We start from the raw sequence: 22,685 nt of genomic DNA, 5'->3' as shown, positions 1-22,685 counted from the left end.
AGTTGCGGTTAACGTGGACAATCTGCAAATGTGCTCAGTCTAAGAAATTGTTGGGAATTGAGAATTTGATCGATAGAGAGGACTAGTTTTGCTGATCAAGGGGAAATTGAGAAATTTTAGGTTCACATCCATGATGAATAGCTGTAAATGAGAAGTGTGCTGGAAATAGAGACATTTATGTAGATAAGCAACAAAAATTAATGGAGATTGCGACATTGATGGAAATGGAGAACCTTATATAGCAGAAGGTATAAGCAGCCAATTTCATGCAAATGGGAAAATATACAAATTTGGGGATTGACAAATATCTGCAGATAGAGAAAATGCTAGAATCTAATCAATTAGTAGAAACTGATATTTTGCTAGATACAGAGAGCCAGGTTTGCTTCAATTCAAAGTTATGCAAAATTGAAGGTGTGGTTAATGCAGAGAAGCTCCAAATGAGCAGAATTCGATTAACTGCAAGAAACTGAATACTTGATGGATATAGAGAAACTGATTTCTTGAAAATTATAGAAATGAGGTAACTGAAGACTTAGTCGAAGAATGAACATTTGAAAATGTGTGGATTGTTAGAACTAGAGGCACTAACACAGGTCGACAGTAGAAATTATTGCAATTGGAGAAATCAATTAAAATGGAGAAACTTGTGCAATCCCTGAATGAGCAGATGATGCTAATAGCGAATTTCGTGAAAATGTAAGATATTGCCGTCATGGGGAATGGGAAATCTCTGCTGATAGAGAAAATCCAAGAACTTGATCAATTGATTGAAATTGACCTTTCGAGTGGGACAGAGAGCCAGCTTTGCCGAACGTGGAGGGTATGGAGAAATTGAAGTTGCATTGAAAGCGGAGAAGCTGGAAATGTGCTGATAATGACATGCTGCTGAAAATTCCGTATTTGACAGATGCAGAGAACTATGTTTGCTGATGAAGAGTGAACTTCAGGCATTTCAGTTTGAGATCAAAGAGGAAACGTGGATATTATTAGAAATAGAGATATTAATGCAAAGGGACAGTAGAAATTATTAGAGGTAGGGAAACTGATGGTAATTGAGAAATTTGTACATTCGGAGAAGAAGCAGATGCTACAAGCAGCGAATTTCATGGCAACGATAGTTTTTCCAAATATTGGAAATGAGAAGTATCTGCAGATAGTGAAAATGCTGGAATTTGATCAATTGACAGTTTGATAGGTAAAGCGAGCTCGGTTTGCTGAAATTGTATGATTTGGAAAAATTGAAATTGTGGTTAATGAAGAGAATCTGCAAATGTGCTCATTCTGAGGAATTGCTGGGAATTGAGAATTTGAAAGAAAGAGACAGCTACTTTTGCTGATAAAGGGGAAATTGAGAAATTGTAGGTTGAGGTCAATGACAAATAGCTCGAAATGAGGAGAGTGTTAGAAATAGAGACATTTTTGTCGATAGGCAGAGGAAATTAGTGGAGATAGTGAGAGTGATGGAAATGGAGAAACCAGTACATTCAGAGAAAGGCGCAGAAGCTACAAGCAGCGAATTTCATGCAAATGGCAGATCATACATATATGGGGATTGAGAAGTATCTGCAGATTGAGAAAATGGAAGAAGTTGAACAATTGCTTGAAATTGACATTTCACGCGGCACGGAGAGCCACCGTTGCAGAATTTGATGGATATGGAGGAATTGAAGTTGCGTTGAATGCGGAGAATCTGGAAATGTGCTGAATATGACATGCTGCTGAAAATTCAGAATTTGACAGATACAGAGAACTAAGTTTGCTGATAATGAGAGAACTTGAGGAATTTCAGGTTGAGATGAATGAGGAGTAGTTGGAAATGTGGATATGATGAGAAATAGAGAGATTAATGCAAAGGAACAGTAGAAATTAGTAGAAATAGAGAAACTGATGGAAATTGAGCAATTGGTACATTCAGGGACGAGCCGATGCTACAAGCAGCGAATTTAGTAGAAATGGGAGTTCTTCCAAATATCGGATATTAGAAATATCTGCACATTGCGAAAATGCCAGAAATTGATCAATTGCTAGAAATTGAGAGTTTGATAGATAGAAAGAGTTAGGTTTATGAAATTGAATGATATGGGGAATTTGAAGTTGCGGTTAACGTGGAGAATCTGCAATTGTGCTCAGTCTAAGAAATTGTTGGGAATTGAGAATTTGATCGACAGAGAGGACTAGTTTCGCTGATAAAGGGGAATTTGAGAAAATGTAGGTTCCCATCCATGATGAATAGCTGGAAATGAGAAGAGTGTTAAAAATAGAGACATTTATGTAGATAGACAGCAGAAATAAATGGAGATTGCGACATTGATGTAAATGGAGAACCTTGTATAGCAGAAGGTATAAGCAGCCAATTTCATGCAAATGGGAAAATATACAAATTTGGGGATTGACAAATATCTGCAGATAGAGAAAATGCTAGAATCTAATCAATTAGTAGAAACTGATATTTTGCTAGATACAGAGAGCCAGGTTTGCTTCAATTCAAAGTTATGGAGAAATTGAAGGTGTGGTTAATGCAGAGAAGCTCCAAATGAGCAGAATTCGATTAACTGCAAAAAACTGAATACTTGATGGATATAGAGAAACTGATTTCTTGAAAATTATAGAAATGAGGTAACTAAAGACTTAGTCGAAGAATGAACATTTCAAAATGTGTGGATTGTTAGAACTAGAGACACTAACACAGGTCGACAGTAGAAATTATTGGAGATGGAGAAATCAATTAAAATGGAGAAACTTGTGCAATCCCTGAATGAGCAGATGATGCTAATAGCGAATTTCGTGAAAATGGATGATTTTGCCATCATGGGGAATGGGAAATCTCTGCTGATAAAGAAAATCCAAGAACTTGATCAATTGATTGAAATTGACCTTTCGAGTGGCACAGAGAGCCAGCTTTGCCGAACGTGCAGGGTATGGAGAAATTGAAGTTGCATTGAAAACGGAGAAGCTGGAAATGTGCTGATAATGACATGCTGCTGAAAATTCTGTATTTGACAGATGCAGAGAACTATGTTTGCTGATGAAGAGCGAACTTCAGGCATTTCAGTTTGAGATCAAAGAGGAAACGTGGATATTATTAGAAATAGAGACATTAATGCAAAGGGACAGTAGAAATTAGTAGAGGTAGGGAAACTGATGTTAATTGAGAAATTTGGACATTCGGAGATGAAGCAGATGCTACAAGCAGCGAATTTCATGGAAACAATAGTTTTCCAAATATTGGAAATGAGAAGTATCTGCTGATAGTGAAAATGCTGGAATTTGATCAATTGCCAGAAATTGACAGTTTGATAGGTAAAGCGAGCTCGGTTTGCTGAAATTGTATGATTTGGAAAAATTGAAATTGCGGTTAATGAGGAGAATGTGCAAATGTGCTCAATCTGAGAAATTGCTGGGAATTGAGAATTTGAAAGAAAGAGACAGCTACTTTTGCTGATAAAGGGGAAATTGAGAAATTGTAGGTTGAGGTCAATGACAAATAGCTCGAAATGAGGAGAGTGTTAGAAATAGAGACATTTTTGTCGTTAGGCAGTGGAAATTAGTGGAGATAGTGAGAGTGATGGAAATGGAGATACCAGTACATTCAGGGAAAGGCGCAGAAGCTACAAGCAGCGAATTTCATGCAAATGGCAGATCATACATATATGGGGATTGAGAAGTATCTGCAGATTGAGAAAATGGAAGAAGTTGATCAATTGCTTGAAATTCACATTTCACGCGGCACGGAGAGCCACCGTTGCAGAATTTGATGGATATGGAGGAATTGAAGTTGCGTTGAATGCGGAGAATCTGGAAATGAGCTGAATATGACATGCTGCTGAACATTCGGAATTTGACAGATACAGAGAACTAAGTTTGCTGATAATGAGAGAACTTGAGGAATTTCAGGTTGAGATGAATGAGGAGTAGTTGGAAATGTGGATATGATGAGAAATAGAGAGATTAATGCAAAGGAACAGTAGAAATTAGTAGAAATAGAGAAACTGATGGAAATTGAGCAATTGGTACATTCAGGGAAGAGCCGATGCTACAAGCAGCGAATTTAATAGAAATGGGAGTTCTTCCAAATATCGGAAATTAGAAATATCTGCACATGGCGAAAATGCCAGAAATTGATCAATTGCTAGAAATTGAGAGTTTGATAGATAGAAAGAGTTAGGTTTATGAAATTGAATGATATGGGGAAATTGAAGTTGCAGTTAACGTGGAGAATCTGCAAATGTTCTCAGTCTAAGAAATTGTTGGGAAGTGAGAATTTGATCGATAGAGAAATACTAGTTTCGCTGATAAAGGGGAAATTGAGAAAATGCAGGTTCACATCCATGATGAATAGCTGGAAATGAGAAGAGTGTTAGAAATAGAGACATTTATGTAGATAGGCAGCGGAAATGAATTGAGATTGCGACATTGATGGAAATGGAGAAAATTGTATAGCAGAAGGTATAAGCTGCCAATTTCATGCAAATAGGAAAATATACAAATTTGGGGATTGACAAACATCTGCAGATAGAGAAACTGGTAGAATCTAATCAATTAGTAGAAACTGATATTTTGCTAGATACAGAGAGCCAGGTTTGCTTCAATTCAAAGTTATGGAGAAATTGAAGGTGTGCTTAATACAGAGAAGCTCCAAATGAGCAGAATTCGATTAACTGCAAGAAACTGAATACTTGATGGATATAGAGAAACTGATTTCTTGAAAAATATAGAAATGAGGTAACTGAAGACTTAGTCGAAGAATGAACATTTCAAAATGTGTGGATTGTTAGAACTAGAGACACTAACACAGGTCGATGTTAGAAATTATTGGAGATGGAGAAGTCAATTAAAATGGAGAAACTTGGGCAATCCCTGAATGAGCAGATGATGCTAATAGCGAATTTCGTGAAAATGGAAGATTTTGCCATCATGGGGAATGGGAAATCTCTGCTGATAGAGAAAATCCAACAACTTGAACAATTGATTGAAATTGACCTTTCGAGTGGCACAGAGAGCCAGCTTTGCCGAACGTGGAGGGTATGGAGAAATTGAAGTTGCATTGAAAGCGGAGAAGCTGGAAATGTGCTGATAATGACATGCTGCTGAAAATTCTGTATTTGACAGATGCAGAGAACTATGTTTGCTGATGAAGAGCGAACTTCAGGCATTTCAGTTTGAGATCAAAGAGGAAACGTGGATATTATTAGAAATAGAGACATTAATGCAAAGGGACAGTAGAAATTAGTAGAGGGAGGGAAACTGATGTTAATTGAGAAATTTCTACATTCGGAGAAGAAGCAGATGCTACAAGCAGCGAATTTCATGGAAACAATAGTTTTTCCAAATATTGGAAATGAGAAGTATCTGCAGATAGTGAAAATGCTGGAATTTGATCAATTGCCAGAAATTGACAGTTTGATAGGTAAAGCGAGCTCGGTTTGCTGAAATTGTATGATTTGGAAAAATTGAAATTGCGGTTAATGAGGAGAATGTGCAAATGTGCTCAATCTGAGAAATTGCTGGGAATTGAGAATTTGAAAGAAAGAGACAGCTACTTTTGCTGATAAAGGGGAAATTGAGAAATTGTAGGTTGAGGTCAATGACAAATAGCTCGAAATGAGGAGAGTGTTAGAATTAGAGACATTTTTGTCGATAGGCAATGGAAATTAGTGGAGACAGTGAGACCGATGGAAATGGAGAAACCAGTACATTCAGAGAAGGGCGCAGAAGCTACAAGCAGCGAATTTCATGCAAATGGCAGATCATACATATATGGGGATTGAGAAGCATCTACAGATTGAGAAAATGGAAGAAGTTGATCAATTGCTTGAAAGTGACATTTCACGTGGCACGGAGAGCCACCGAGCAGAATTTGATGGATCTGGAGGAATTGAAGTTGCGTTGAATGCGGAGAATCTGGAAATGTGCTGAATATGACATGCTGCTGAAAATTCAGAATTTGACAGATACAGAGAACTAAGTTTGCTGATAATGAGAGAACTTGAGGAATTTCAGGTTGAGATGAATGAGGAGTAGTTGGAAATGTGGATATGATGAGAAATAGAGAGATTAATGCAAAGGAACAGTAGAAATTAGTAGAAATAGAGAAACTGATGGAAATTGAGCAATTGGTACATTCAGGGAAGAGCCGATGCTACAAGCAGCGAATTTAATAGAAATGGGAGTTCTTCCAAATATCGGAAATTAGAAATATCTGCACATTGCGAAAATGCCAGAAATTGATCAATTGCTAGAAATTGAGAGTTTGATAGATAGAAAGAGTTAGGTTTATGAAATTGAATGATATGGGGAAATTGAAGTTGCGGTTTACTTGGAGAATCTGCAAATGTTCTCAGTCTAAGAAATTGTTGGGAATTGAGAATTTGATCGACAGAGAGGACTAGTTTCGCTGATAAAGGGGAAATTGAGAAAATGTAGGTTCCCATCCATGATGAATAGCTGGAAATGAGAAGAGTGTTAGAAATAGAGACATTTATGTAGATAGGCAGCCGAAATTAATGGAGATTGTGACATTGATGGAAATGGAGAACCTTGTATAGCAGAAGGTATAAGCAGCCAATTTCATGCAAATGGAAAAAATATACAAATTTGGGGATTGACAAATAACTGCAGATAGAGAAACTGGTAGAATCTAATCAATTAATAGAAACTGATATTTTGCTAGATACAGAGAGCCAGGTTTGCTTCAATTCAAAGTTATGGAGAAATTGAAGGTGTGGTTAATGCAGAGAAACTGCAAATGAGCAGAATTCGATTAACTGCAAGAAACTGAATACTTGATGGATATAGAGAAACTGATTTCTTGAAAAATATAGAAATGAGGTAACTGAAGACTTAGTCGAAGAATGAACATTTGAAAATGTGTGGATTGTTAGAACTAGAGACACTAACACAGGTCGATGTTAGAAATTATTGGAGATGGAGAAGTCAATTAAAATGGAGAAACTTGGGCAATCCCTGAATGAGCAGATGATGCTAATAGCGAATTTCGTGAAAATGGAAGATTTTGCCATCATGGGGAATGGGAAATCTCTGCTGATAGAGAAAATCCAACAACTTGATCAATTGATTGAAATTGACCTTTCGAGTGGCACAGAGAGCCAGCTTTGCCGAACGTGGAGGGTATGGAGAAATTGAAGTTGCATTGAAAGCGGAGAAGCTGGAAATGTGCTGATAATGACATGCTGCTGAAAATTCTGTATTTGACAGATGCAGAGAACTATGTTTGCTGATGAAGAGCGAACTTCAGGCATTTTAGTTTGAGATCAAAGAGGAAACGTGGATATTAATAGAAATAGAGACATTAATGCAAAGGGACAGTAGAAATTAGTAGAGGTAGGGAAACTGATGGTAATTGAGAAATTTGTACATTCGGAGAAGAAGCAGATGCTACAAGCAGCGAATTTCATGGCAACGATAGTTTGTCCAAATATTGGAAATGAGAAGTATCTGCAGATAGTGAAAATGCTGGAATTTGATCAATTGCCGGAAATTGACAGTTTGATAGGTAAAGCGAGCTCGGTTTGCTGAAATTGTATGATTTGGAAAAATTGAAATTGCGGTTAATGAGGAGAATTTGCAAATGTGCTCAATCTGAGAAATTGCTGGGAATTGAGAATTTGAAAGAAAGAGACAGCTACTTTTGCTGATATAGGGGAAATTGAGAAATTGTAGGTTGAGGTCAATGACAAATAGCTCGAAATGAGGAGAGTGTTAGAAATAGAGACACTTTTGTCGATAGGCAGTTGAAATTAGTGGAGATAGTGAGAGTGATGGAAATGGAGAAACCAGTACATTCAGAGAAAGGCACAGAAGCTACAAGCAGCGAATTTCATGCAAATGGCAGATCATACATATATGGGGATTGAGAAGTATCTGCAGATTGAGAAAATGGAAGAAGTTGATCAATTGCTTGAAATTGACATTTCACGTGGCACGGAGAGCCACCATTGCAGAATTTGATGGATCTGGAGGAATTGAAGTTGCGTTGAATGCGGAGAATCTGGAAATGTGCTGAATATGACATGCTGCTGAAAATTCAGAATTTGACAGATACAGAGAACTAAGTTTGCTGATAATGAGAGAACTTGAGGAATTTCAGGTTGAGATGAATGAGGAGTAGTTGGAAATGTGGATATGATGAGAAATAGAGAGATTAATGCAAAGGAACAGTAGAAATTAGTAGAAATAGAGAAACTGATGGAAATTGAGCAATTGGTACATTCAGGGAAGAGCCGATGCTACAAGCAGCGAATTTAATAGAAATGGGAGTTCTTCCAAATATCGGATATTAGAAATATCTGCACATTGCGAAAATGCCAGAAATTGATCAATTGCTAGAAATTGAGAGTTTGATAGAAAGAGTTAGGTTTAGTGAAATTGAATGATATGGGGAAATTGAAGTTGCGGTTAACATGGAGAATCTGCAAATGTGCTCAGTCTAAGAAATTGTTGGGAATTGAGAATTTGATCGATAGAGAGGACTAGTTTCGCTGATAAAGGTGAAATTGAGAAAATGTAGGTTCCCATCCATGATGAATAGCTGGAAATGAGAAGAGTGTTAGAAATAGAGGCATTTATATAGATAGGCAGCAGAAATTAATGGAGATTGTGACATTAACGGAAATGGAAAACCTTCTATAGCAGAAGGTATAAGCAGCGAATGTCATGCAAATGGGAAAATATACAAATTTGGGGATTGACAAATATCTGCAGATAGAGAAAATGCTAGAATCAGATCAATTAGTAGAAACTGATATTTTGCTAGATACAGAGAGCCAGGTTTGCTTCAATTCAAAGTTATGGAGAAATTGAAGGTGTGGTTAACGCAGAGAAGCTCCAAATGTGCAGAATTTGATTAATTGCAAGAAACTGAATACTTGATGAATATAGAGAAACTGATTTCTTGAAAATAATAGAAATGAGGTAACTGAAGACTTAGTCGAAGAATGAACATTTGAAAATGTGTGGATTGTTAGAGCTAGAGGCACTAACACAGGTCGACAGTAGAAATTATTGCAGGTGGAGAAATTGATTAAAATGGAGAAACTTGTGCAATTCCTGAATGAGCAGATGATGCCAAAAGCCAATTTCGTGAAAATGGAAGATTTTGCCATCATGGGGAATGGGAAATCTCTGCTGATAGAGGAAATCCAAGAACTTGATCAATTGATTGAAATTGACCTTTCGAGTGGCACAGAGAGCCAGCTTTGCCGAACGTGGAGGGTATGGAGAAATTGAAGTTGCATTGAATGCGGAGAAGCTGGAAATGTGCTGATAATGACATACTGCCGGAAATTCCGTATTTGACAGTTGCAGAGAACTATGTTTGCTGATAAAGAGCGAACTTGAGGAATTTCAGTTTGAGATGAAAGAGGAAATGTGGATATTATTAGAAATAGAGAGATTAATGCAAAGGGTCAGTTGAAATCAGTAGAGGTAGGGAAACTGATGGTAATTGAGAAATTTGTACATTCGGAGAAGAAGCAGATGCTACAAGCAGCAAACTTCATAGAAATGGGAGTTCTTCCAAATATCGGAAATGAGAAATATCTGCACATAGCGAAAATGCCAGTAATTGACCAATTGCTAGAAATTCAGAGTTTGATAGATAGAAAGAGTTAGGTTTATTGAAATTGAATGATATGGGGAATTTGAAGTTGCAGTTAACGTGCAGAATCTGCAAATGTGCTCAGTCTAAGAAATTGTTGGGAGTTGAGAATTTGATCGATAGAGAGGACTAGTTTTGCTGATCAAGGGGAAATTGAGAAATTGTAGGTTCACATTTATGATGAATAGCTGTAAATGAGAAGTGTGTTAGAAATAGAGACATTTATGAAGATAAGCAACAGAAATTAATGCAGATTGCGACATTGATGGAAATGGAGAACCTTGTATAGCAGAAGGTATAAGCAGCCAATTTCATTCAAAAAGGAAAATATACAAATTTGGGGATTGACAAATATCTGCAGATAGAGAAAATGCTAGAATCTGATCAATTAGTAGAAACTGATATTTTGCTAGATACAGAGTGCCAGGTTTGCTTCAATTCAAAGTTATGGAGAAATTGAAGGTGTGGTTAATGCAGAGAAGCTCCAAATGAGCAGAATTCGATTAACTGCAAGAAACTGAATACTTGATGGATATAGAGAAACTGATTTCTTGAAAATTATATAAATGAGGTAACTGAAGACTTAGTCGAAGAATGAACACTTCAAAATGTGTGGATTGTTAGAACATAGAGACACTAACACAGGTCGACGTTAGAAATTATTGGAGATGGAGAAATCAATTAAAATGGAGAAACTTCAGCAATTCCTGAATGAGCAGATGATGCCAAAAGCCAATTTCGTGAAAATGGAAGATTTTGCCATCATGGGGAATGGGAAATCTCTGCTGATAGAGAAAATCCAAGAACTTGATCAATTGATTGAAATTGACCTTTCGAGTGGGACAGAGAGCCAGCTTTGCCGAACGTGGAGGGTATGGAGAAATTGAAGTTGCATTGAAAGTGGAGAAGCTGGAGATGTGCTGATAATGACATGCTGCTGAAAATTCTGTATTTGACAGATGCAGAGAACTATGTTTGCTGATGAAGAGCGAACTTCAGGCATTTCAGTTTGAGATGAAAGAGGAAACGTGGATATTATTAGAAATAGAGACATTAATGCAAAGGGACAGTAGAAATTAGTAGAGGTAGGGAAACTGATGGTAATTGAGAAATTTGTACATTCGGAGAAGAAGCAGATGCTACAAGCAGCGAATTTCATGGCAACGATAGTTTTTCCAAATATTGGAAATGAGAAGTATCTGCAGATAGTGAAAATGCTGGAATTTGATCAATTGCCGGATATTGACAGTTTGATAGGTAAAGCGAGCTCGGTTTGCTGAAATTGTATGATTTGGAAAAATTGAAATTGCGGTTAATGAGGAGAATTTGCAAATGTGCTCAATCTGAGAAATTGCTGGGAATTGAGAATTTGAAAGAAAGAGACAGCTACTTTTGCTGATAAAGGGGAAATTGAGAAATTGTAGGTTGAGGTCAATGACAAATAGCTCGAAATGAGGAGAGTGTTAGAAATAGAGACATTTTTGTCGATAGGCAGTGGAAATTAGTGGAGATAGTGAGAGTGATGGAAATGGAGAAACCAGTACATTCAGAGAAAGGCACAGAAGCTACAAGCAGCGAATTTCATGCAAATGGCAGATCATACATATATGGGGATTGAGAAGTATCTGCAGATTGAGAAAATGGAAGAAGTTGATCAATTGCTTGAAATTGACATTTCACGCGGCACGGAGAGCCACCGTTGCAGAATTTGATGGATCTGGAGGAATTGAAGTTGCGTTGAATGCGGAGAATCTGGAAATGTGCTGAATATGACATGCTGCTGAAAATTCAGAATTTGACAGATACAGAGAACTAAGTTTGCTGATAATGAGAGAACTTGAGGAATTTCAGGTTGAGATGAATGAGGAGTAGTTGGAAATGTGGATATGATGAGAAATAGAGAGATTAATGCAAAGGAACAGTAGAAATTAGTAGAAATAGAGAAACTGATGGAAATTGAGCAATTGGTACATTCAGGGAAGAGCCGATGCTACAAGCAGCGAATTTAATAGAAATGGGAGTTCTTCCAAATATCGGATATTAGCAATATCTGCACATTACAAAAATGCCAGAAATTGATCAATTGCTAGAAATTGAGAGTTTGATAGAAAGAGTTAGGTTTAGTGAAATTGAATGATATGGGGAAATTGAAGTTGCGGTTAACATGGAGAATCTGCAAATGTGCTCAGTCTAAGAAATTGTTGGGAATTGAGAATTTGATCGATAGAGAGGACTAGTTTCGCTGATAAAGGTGAAATTGAGAAAATGTAGGTTCCCATCCATGATGAATAGCTGGAAATGAGAAGAGTGTTAGAAATAGAGGCATTTATATAGATAGGCAGCAGAAATTAATGGAGATTGTGACATTAACGGAAATGGAAAACCTTGTATAGCAGAAGGTATAAGCAGCGAATGTCATGCAAATGGGAAAATATACAAATTTGGGGTTTGACAAATATCTGCAGATAGAGAGAATGCTAGAATCAGATCAATTAGTAGAAACTGATATTTTGCTAGATACAGAGAGCCAGGTTTGCTTCAATTCAAAGTTATGGAGAAATTGAAGGTGTGGTTAACGCAGAGAAGCTCCAAATGTGCAGAATTTGATTAATTGCAAGAAACTGAATACTTGATGAATATAGAGAAACTGATTTCTTGAAAATAATAGAAATGACGTAACTGAAGACTTAGTCGAAGAATGAACATTTGAAAATGTGTGGATTGTTAGAGCTAGAGGCACTAACACAGGTCGACAGTAGAAATTATTGCAGGTGGAGAAATTGATTAAAATGGAGAAACTTGTGCAATTCCTGAATGAGCAGATGATGCCAAAAGCCAATTTCGTGAAAATGGAAGATTTTGCCATCATGGGGAATGGGAAATCTCTGCTGATAGAGGAAATCCAAGAACTTGATCAATTGATTGAAATTGACCTTTCGAGTGGCACAGAGAGCCAGCTTTGCCGAACGTGGAGGGTATGGAGAAATTGAAGTTGCATTGAATGCGGAGAAGCTGGAAATGTGCTGATAATGACATACGGCCGGAAATTCCGTATTTGACAGTTGCAGAGAACTATGTTTGCTGATAAAGAGCGAACTTGAGGAATTTCAGTTTGAGATGAAAGAGGAAATGTGGATATTATTAGAAATAGAGAGATTAATGCAAAGGGTCAGTAGAAATCAGTAGAGGTAGGGAAACTGATGGTAATTGAGAAATTTGTACATTCGGAGAAGAAGCAGATGCTACAAGCAGCAAACTTCATAGAAATGGGAGTTCTTCCAAATATCGGAAATGAGAAATATCTGCACATAGCGAAAATGCCAGTAATTGACCAATTGCTAGAAATTCAGAGTTTGATAGATAGAAAGAGTTAGGTTTATTGAAATTGAATGATATGGGGAATTTGAAGTTGCGGTTAACGTGGACAATCTGCAAATGTGCTCAGTCTAAGAAATTGTTGGGAATTGAGAATTTGATCGATAGAGAGGACTAGTTTTGCTGATCAAGGGGAAATTGAGAAATTTTAGGTTCACATCCATGATGAATAGCTGTAAATGAGAAGTGTGCTGGAAATAGAGACATTTATGTAGATAAGCAACAGAAATTAATGGAGATTGCGACATTGATGGAAATGGAGAACCTTATATAGCAGAAGGTATAAGCAGCCAATTTCATGCAAATGGGAAAATATACAAATTTGGGGATTGACAAATATCTGCAGATAGAGAAAATGCTAGAATCTAATCAATTAGTAGAAACTGATATTTTGCTAGATACAGAGAGCCAGGTTTGCTTCAATTCAAAGTTATGCAAAATTGAAGGTGTGGTTAATGCAGAGAAGCTCCAAATGAGCAGAATTCGATTAACTGCAAGAAACTGAATACTTGATGGATATAGAGAAACTGATTTCTTGAAAATTATAGAAATGAGGTAACTGAAGACTTAGTCGAAGAATGAACATTTGAAAATGTGTGGATTGTTAGAACTAGAGGCACTAACACAGGTCGACAGTAGAAATTATTGCAATTGGAGAAATCAATTAAAATGGAGAAACTTGTGCAATCCCTGAATGAGCAGATGATGCTAATAGCGAATTTCGTGAAAATGTAAGATATTGCCGTCATGGGGAATGGGAAATCTCTGCTGATAGAGAAAATCCAAGAACTTGATCAATTGATTGAAATTGACCTTTCGAGTGGGACAGAGAGCCAGCTTTGCCGAACGTGGAGGGTATGGAGAAATTGAAGTTGCATTGAAAGCGGAGAAGCTGGAAATGTGCTGATAATGACATGCTGCTGAAAATTCCGTATTTGACAGATGCAGAGAACTATGTTTGCTGATGAAGAGTGAACTTCAGGCATTTCAGTTTGAGATCAAAGAGGAAACGTGGATATTATTAGAAATAGAGACATTAATGCAAAGGGACAGTAGAAATTATTAGAGGTAGGGAAACTGATGGTAATTGAGAAATTTGTACATTCGGAGAAGAAGCAGATGCTACAAGCAGCGAATTTCATGGCAACGATAGTTTTTCCAAATATTGGAAATGAGAAGTATCTGCAGATAGTGAAAATGCTGGAATTTGATCAATTGACAGTTTGATAGGTAAAGCGAGCTCGGTTTGCTGAAATTGTATGATTTGGAAAAATTGAAATTGTGGTTAATGAAGAGAATCTGCAAATGTGCTCATTCTGAGGAATTGCTGGGAATTGAGAATTTGAAAGAAAGAGACAGCTACTTTTGCTGATAAAGGGGAAATTGAGAAATTGTAGGTTGAGGTCAATGACAAATAGCTCGAAATGAGGAGAGTGTTAGAAATAGAGACATTTTTGTCGATAGGCAGTGGAAATTAGTGGAGATAGTGAGAGTGATGGAAATGGAGAAACCAGTACATTCAGAGAAAGGCGCAGAAGCTACAAGCAGCGAATTTCATGCAAATGGCAGATCATACATATATGGGGATTGAGAAGTATCTGCAGATTGAGAAAATGGAAGAAGTTGAACAATTGCTTGAAATTGACATTTCACGCGGCACGGAGAGCCACCGTTGCAGAATTTGATGGATATGGAGGAATTGAAGTTGCGTTGAATGCGGAGAATCTGGAAATGTGCTGAATATGACATGCTGCTGAAAATTCAGAATTTGACAGATACAGAGAACTAAGTTTGCTGATAATGAGAGAACTTGAGGAATTTCAGGTTGAGATGAATGAGGAGTAGTTGGAAATGTGGATATGATGAGAAATAGAGAGATTAATGCAAAGGAACAGTAGAAATTAGTAGAAATAGAGAAACTGATGGAAATTGAGCAATTGGTACATTCAGGGACGAGCCGATGCTACAAGCAGCGAATTTAGTAGAAATGGGAGTTCTTCCAAATATCGGATATTAGAAATATCTGCACATTGCGAAAATGCCAGAAATTGATCAATTGCTAGAAATTGAGAGTTTGATAGATAGAAAGAGTTAGGTTTATGAAATTGAATGATATGGGGAATTTGAAGTTGCGGTTAACGTGGAGAATCTGCAATTGTGCTCAGTCTAAGAAATTGTTGGGAATTGAGAATTTGATCGACAGAGAGGACTAGTTTCGCTGATAAAGGGGAATTTGAGAAAATGTAGGTTCCCATCCATGATGAATAGCTGGAAATGAGAAGAGTGTTAAAAATAGAGACATTTATGTAGATAGACAGCAGAAATAAATGGAGATTGCGACATTGATGTAAATGGAGAACCTTGTATAGCAGAAGGTATAAGCAGCCAATTTCATGCAAATGGGAAAATATACAAATTTGGGGATTGACAAATATCTGCAGATAGAGAAAATGCTAGAATCTAATCAATTAGTAGAAACTGATATTTTGCTAGATACAGAGAGCCAGGTTTGCTTCAATTCAAAGTTATGGAGAAATTGAAGGTGTGGTTAATGCAGAGAAGCTCCAAATGAGCAGAATTCGATTAACTGCAAAAAACTGAATACTTGATGGATATAGAGAAACTGATTTCTTGAAAATTATAGAAATGAGGTAACTAAAGACTTAGTCGAAGAATGAACATTTCAAAATGTGTGGATTGTTAGAACTAGAGACACTAACACAGGTCGACAGTAGAAATTATTGGAGATGGAGAAATCAATTAAAATGGAGAAACTTGTGCAATCCCTGAATGAGCAGATGATGCTAATAGCGAATTTCGTGAAAATGGATGATTTTGCCATCATGGGGAATGGGAAATCTCTGCTGATAAAGAAAATCCAAGAACTTGATCAATTGATTGAAATTGACCTTTCGAGTGGCACAGAGAGCCAGCTTTGCGAAACGTGCAGGGTATGGAGAAATTGAAGTTGCATTGAAAACGGAGAAGCTGGCAATGTGCTGATAATGACATGCTGCTGAAAATTCTGTATTTGACAGATGCAGAGAACTATGTTTGCTGATGAAGAGCGAACTTCAGGCATTTCAGTTTGAGATGAAAGAGGAAACGTGGATATTATTAGAAATAGAGACATTAATGCAAAGGGACAGTAGAAATTAGTAGAGGTAGGGAAACTGATGTTAATTGAGAAATTTGGACATTCGGAGATGAAGCAGATGCTACAAGCAGCGAATTTCATGGAAACAATAGTTTTCCAAATATTGGAAATGAGAAGTATCTGCTGATAGTGAAAATGCTGGAATTTGATCAATTGCCAGAAATTGACAGTTTGATAGGTAAAGCGAGCTCGGTTTGCTGAAATTGTATGATTTGGAAAAATTGAAATTGCGGTTAATGAGGAGAATGTGCAAATGTGCTCAATCTGAGAAATTGCTGGGAATTGAGAATTTGAAAGAAAGAGACAGCTACTTTTGCTGATAAAGGGGAAATTGAGAAATTGTAGGTTGAGGTCAATGACAAATAGCTCGAAATGAGGAGAGTGTTAGAAATAGAGACATTTTTGTCGATAGGCAGTGGAAATTAGTGGAGATAGTGAGACTGATGGAAATGGAGATACCAGTACATTCAGGGAAAGGCGCAGAAGCTACAAGCAGCGAATTTCATGCAAATGGCAGATCATACATATATGGGGATTGAGAAGTATCTGCAGATTGAGAAAATGGAAGAAGTTGATCAATTGCTTGAAATTCACATTTCACGCGGCACGGAGAGCCACCGTTGCAGAATTTGATGGATATGGAGGAATTGAAGTTGCGTTGAATGCGGAGAATCTGGAAATGAGCTGAATATGACATGCTGCTGAACATTCGGAATTTGACAGATACAGAGAACTAAGTTTGCTGATAATGAGAGAACTTGAGGAATTTCAGGTTGAGATGAATGAGGAGTAGTTGGAAATGTGGATATGATGAGAAATAGAGAGATTAATGCAAAGGAACAGTAGAAATTAGTAGAAATAGAGAAACTGATGGAAATTGAGCAATTGGTACATTCAGGGAAGAGCCGATGCTACAAGCAGCGAATTTAATAGAAATGGGAGTTCTTCCAAATATCGGAAATTAGAAATATCTGCACATGGCGAAAATGCCAGAAATTGATCAATTGCTAGAAATTGAGAGTTTGATAGATAGAAAGAGTTAGGTTTATGAAATTGAATGATATGGGGAAATTGAAGTTGCAGTTAACGTGGAGAATCTGCAAATGTGCTCAGTCTAAGAAATTGTTGGGAAGTGAGAATTTGATCGATAGAGAAATACTAGTTTCGCTGATAAAGGGGAAATTGAGAAAATGCAGGTTCACATCCATGATGAATAGCTGGAAATGAGAAGAGTGTTAGAAATAGAGACATTTATGTAGATAGGCAGCCGAAATGAATTGAGATTGCGACATTGATGGAAATGGAGAAAATTGTATAGCAGAAGGTATAAGCTGCCAATTTCATGCAAATAGGAAAATATACAAATTTGGGGATTGACAAACATCTGCAGATAGAGAAACTGGTAGAATCTAATCAATTAGTAGAAACTGATATTTTGCTAGATACAGAGAGCCAGGTTTGCTTCAATTCAAAGTTATGGAGAAATTGAAGGTGTGCTTAATACAGAGAAGCTCCAAATGAGCAGAATTCGATAAACTGCAAGAAACTGAATACTTGATGGATATAAAGAAACTGATTTCTTGAAAAATATAGAAATGAGGTAACTGAAGACTTAGTCAAAGAATGAACATTTCAAAATGTGTGGATTGTTTGAACTAGAGACACTAACACAGGTCGATGTTAGAAATTACTGGAGATGGAGAAGGCAATTAAAATGGAGAAACTTGGGCAATCCCTGAATGAGCAGATGATGCTAATAGGGTATTTTGTGAAAATGGAAGATTTTACCATCATGGGGAATGGGAAATCTCTGCTGATAGAGAAAATCCAAGAACTTGATCAATTGATTGAAATTGACCTTTCGAGTGGCACAGAGAGCCAGCTTTGTCGAACGTGCAGGGTATTGAGAAATTGAAGTTGCATTGAAAGCGGAGAAGCTGGAAATGTGCTGATAATGACATGCTACTGAAAATTCTGTATTTGACAGATGCAGAGAACTATGTTTGCTGATGAAGAGCGAACTTGAGGACTTTCAGTTTGAGATCAAAAAGGAAATGTGGATATTATTAGAAATAGAGACATTAATGCAAAGGGACAGTAGAAATTAGTAGAGGTAGGGAAACTGATGGTAATTGAGAAATTTGTACATTCGGAGAAGAAGCAGATGCTACAAGCAGCGAATTTCATGGAAACAATAGTTTTTCCAAATATTAGAAATGAGAAGTATCTGCAGATAGTGAAAATGCTGGAATTTGATCAATTGCCAGAAATTGACAATTTGATAGGTAAAGCGAGCTCGGTTTGCTGAAATTGTATGATTTGGAAAAATTGAAATTGCGATTAATGAGGAGAATGTGCAAATTTGCTCAATCTGAGAAATTGCTGGGAATTGAGAATTTGAAAGAAAGAGTCAGCTACTTTTGCTGATAAAGGGGAAATTGAGAAATTGTATGTTGAGGTCAATGACAAATAGCCCTAATGAGGAGAGTGTTAGAATTAGAGACATTTTTGTCGATTGGTGTTAGAAATTAGTGGAGATAGTGAGACTGATGGAAATGGAGAAACCAGTACATTCAGAGAAAGGCGCAGAAGCTACAAGCAGCGAATTTCATGCAAATGGCAGATCATACATATATGGGGATTGAGAAGTATCTGCAGATTGAGAACATGGAAGAAGTTGATCAATTGCTTGAAAGTGACATTTCACGCGGCACGGAGAGCCACCGTTGCAGAATTTGATGGATCTGGAGGAATTGAAGTTGCGTTGAATGCGGAGAATCTGGAAATGTGCTGAATATGACATGCTGCTGAAAATTCAGAATTTGACAGATACAGAGAACTAAGTTTGCTGATAATGAGAGAACTTGAGGAATTTCAGGTTGAGATGAATGAGGAGTAGTTGGAAATGTGGATATGATGAGAAATAGAGAGATTAATGCAAAGGAACAGTAGAAATTAGTAGAAATAGAGAAACTGATGGAAATTGAGCAATTGGTACATTCAGGGAAGAGCCGATGCTACAAGCAGCGAATTTAATAGAAATGGGAGTTCTTCCAAATATCGGATATTAGAAATATCTGCACATTACGAAAATTCCAGAAAATGATCAATTGCTAGAAATTGAGAGTTTGATAGATAGAAAGAGTTAGGTTTATGAAATTGAATGATATGGGGAATTTCAAGTTGCGGTTAACGTGGAGAATCTGCAAATGTGCTCAGTCTAAGAAATTGTTGGGAATTGAGAATTTGATCGACAGAGAGGACTAGTTTCGCTGATAAAGGGGAATTTGAGAAAATGTAGGTTCCCATCCATGATGAATAGCTGGAAATGAGAAGAGTGTTAAAAATAGAGACATTTATGTAGATAGACAGCAGAAATAAATGGAGATTGCGACATTGATGTAAATGGCGAACCTTGTATAGCAGAAGGTATAAGCAGCCAATTTCATGCAAATGGGAAAATATACAAATTTGGGGATTGACAAATATCTGCAGATAGAGAAAATGCTAGAATCTAATCAATTAGTAGAAACTGATATTTTGCTAGATACAGAGAGCCAGGTTTGCTTCAATTCAAAGTTATGGAGAAATTGAAGGTGTGGTTAATGCAGAGAAGCTCCAAATGAGCAGAATTCGATTAATTGCAAGAAACTGAATACTTGATGGATATAGAGAAACTGATTTCTTGAAAATTATAGAAATGAGGTAACTGAAGACTTAGTCGAAGAATGAACATTTCAAAATGTGTGGATTGTTAGAACTAGAGACACTAACACAGTTCGACAGTAGAAATTATTGGAGATGGAGAAATCAATTAAAATGGAGAAATTTGTGCAATCCCTGCATGAGCTGTTGATGCTAATATCGACTTTCCTGAAAATGGAAGATTTTGCCATCATGGGGAATGGGAAATCTCTGCTGATAGAGATAATCCAAGAACTTGATCAATTGATTGAAATTGAAATTTCGAGTGGCACAGAGAGCCAGCTTTGCCGAACTTGGAGGGTATGGAGAAATTGAAGTTGCATTGAATGCGGAGAAGATGGAAATCTGCTTATAATGACATGCTACTGAAAATTCCGTATTTGACAGATGCAGAGAACTATGTTTGCTGATGAAGAGCGAACTTGAGGAATTTCAGTTTGAGATCAAAAAGGAAATGTGGATATTATTAGAAATAGAGACATTAATGCAAAGGGACAGTAGAAATTAGTAGAGGGAGGGAAACTGATGTTAATTGAGAAATTTCTACATTCGGAGAAGAAGCAGATGTTACAAGCAGCGAATTTCATGGAAACAATAGTTTTTCCAAATATTGGAAATGAGAAGTATCTGCAGATAGTGAAAATGCTGGAATTTGATCAATTGCCAGAAATTGACAGTTTGATAGGTAAAGCGAGCTCGGTTTGCTGAAATTGTATGATTTGGAAAAATTGAAATTGCGGTTAATGAGGAGAATGTGCAAATGTGCTCAATCTGAGAAATTGCTGGGAATTGAGAATTTGAAAGAAAGAGACAGCTACTTTTGCTGATAAAGCGGAAATTGAGAAATTGTAGGTTGAGGTCAATGACAAATAGCCCGAAATGAGGAGAGTGGTAGAATTAGAGACATTTTTGTCGATAGGCAGTGGAAATTAGTGGAGATAGTGAGACTGATGGAAATGGAGAAACCAGTACATTCAGAGAAGGGCGCAGAAGCTACAAGCAGCGAATTTCATGCAAATGGCAGATCATACATATATGGGGATTGAGAAGTATCTGCAGATTGAGGAAATGGAAGAAGTTGATCAATTGCTTGAAAGTGACATTTCATGAGGCACGGAGAGCCACCGTTGCAGAATTTGATGGATCTGGAGGAATTGAAGTTGCGTTGAATGCGGAGAATCTGGAAATGTGCTGAATATGACATGCTGCTGAAAATTCAGAATTTGACAGATACAGAGAACTAAGTTTGCTGATAATGAGAGAACTTGAGGAATGTCAGGTTGAGATGAATGAGGAGTAGTTGGAAATGTGGATATGATGAGAAATAGAGAGATTAATGCAAAGGAACAGTAGAAATTAGTAGAAATAGAGAAACTGATGGAAATTGAGCAATTGGTACATTCAGGGAAGAGCCGATGCTACAAGCAGCGAATTTAATAGAAATGGGAGTTCTTCCAAATATCGGAAATTAGAAATATCTGCACATTGCGAAAATGCCAGAAATTGATCAATTGCTAGAAATTGAGAGTTTGATAGATAGAAAGAGTTAGGTTTACTGAAATTGAATGATATGGGGAAATTGAAGTTGCGGTTAACGTGGAGAATCTGCAAATGTGCTCAGTCTAAGAAATTGTTGGGAATTGAGAATTTGATCGACAGAGAGGACTAGTTTCGCTGATAAAGGGGAAATTGAGAAAATGTAGGTTCCCATCCATGATGAATAGCTGGAAATGAGAAGAGTGTTAGAAATAGAGACATTTATGTAGATAGGCAGCCGAAATTAATGGAGATTGCGACATTGATGGAAATGGAGAACCTTGTATAGCAGAAGGTATAAGCAGCCAATTTCATGCAAATGGGAAAATATACAAATTTGGGGATTGACAAATATCTGCAGATAGAGAAACTGGTAGAATCTATTCAATTAATAGAAACTGATATTTTGTTAGATAAAGAGAGCCAGGTTTGCTTCAATTCAAAGTTATGGAGAAATTGAAGGTGTGGTTAATGCAGAGAAACTGCAAATGAGCAGAATTCGATTAACTGCAAGAAACTGAATACTTGATGGATATAGAGAAACTGATTTCTTGAAAAATATAGAAATGAGGTAACTGAAGACTTAGTCGAAGAATGAACATTTCAAAATGTGTGGATTGTTAGAACTAGAGACACTAACACAGGTCGATGTTAGAAATTATTGGAGATGGAGAAGTCAATTAAAATGGAGAAACTTGGGCAATCCCTGAATGAGCAGATGATGCTAATAGCGAATTTCGTGAAAATGGAAGATTTTGCCATCATGGGGAATGGGAAATCTCTGCTGATAGAGAAAATCCAACAACTTGAACAATTGATTGAAATTGACCTTTCGAGTGGCACAGAGAGCCAGCTTTGCCGAACGTGGAGGGTATGGAGAAATTGAAGTTGCATTGAAAGCGGAGAAGCTGGAAATGTGCTGATAATGACATGCTGCTGAAAATTCTGTATTTGACAGATGCAGAGAACTATGTTTGCTGATGAAGAGCGAACTTCAGGCATTTCAGTTTGAGATCAAAGAGGAAACGTGGATATTATTAGAAATAGAGACATTAATGCAAAGGGACAGTAGAAATTAGTAGAGGGAGGGAAACTGATGTTAATTGAGAAATTTCTACATTCGGAGAAGAAGCAGATGCTACAAGCAGCGAATTTCATGGCAACGATAGTTTTTCCAAATATTGGAAATGAGAAGTATCTGCAGATAGTGAAAATGCTGGAATTTGATCAATTGCCAGAAATTGACAGTTTGATAGGTAAAGCGAGCTCGGTTTGCTGAAATTGTATGATTTG

The sequence above is a fragment of the Cetorhinus maximus genome, chromosome 10, assembly GCF_964194155.1.
Source record: "Cetorhinus maximus chromosome 10, sCetMax3.hap1.1, whole genome shotgun sequence".
In the NCBI taxonomy this organism is placed as follows: domain Eukaryota; kingdom Metazoa; phylum Chordata; class Chondrichthyes; order Lamniformes; family Cetorhinidae; genus Cetorhinus; species Cetorhinus maximus.
The sequence above is the reverse complement of the archived record's forward strand: the minus strand, read 5'-3'. Positions refer to the sequence as shown.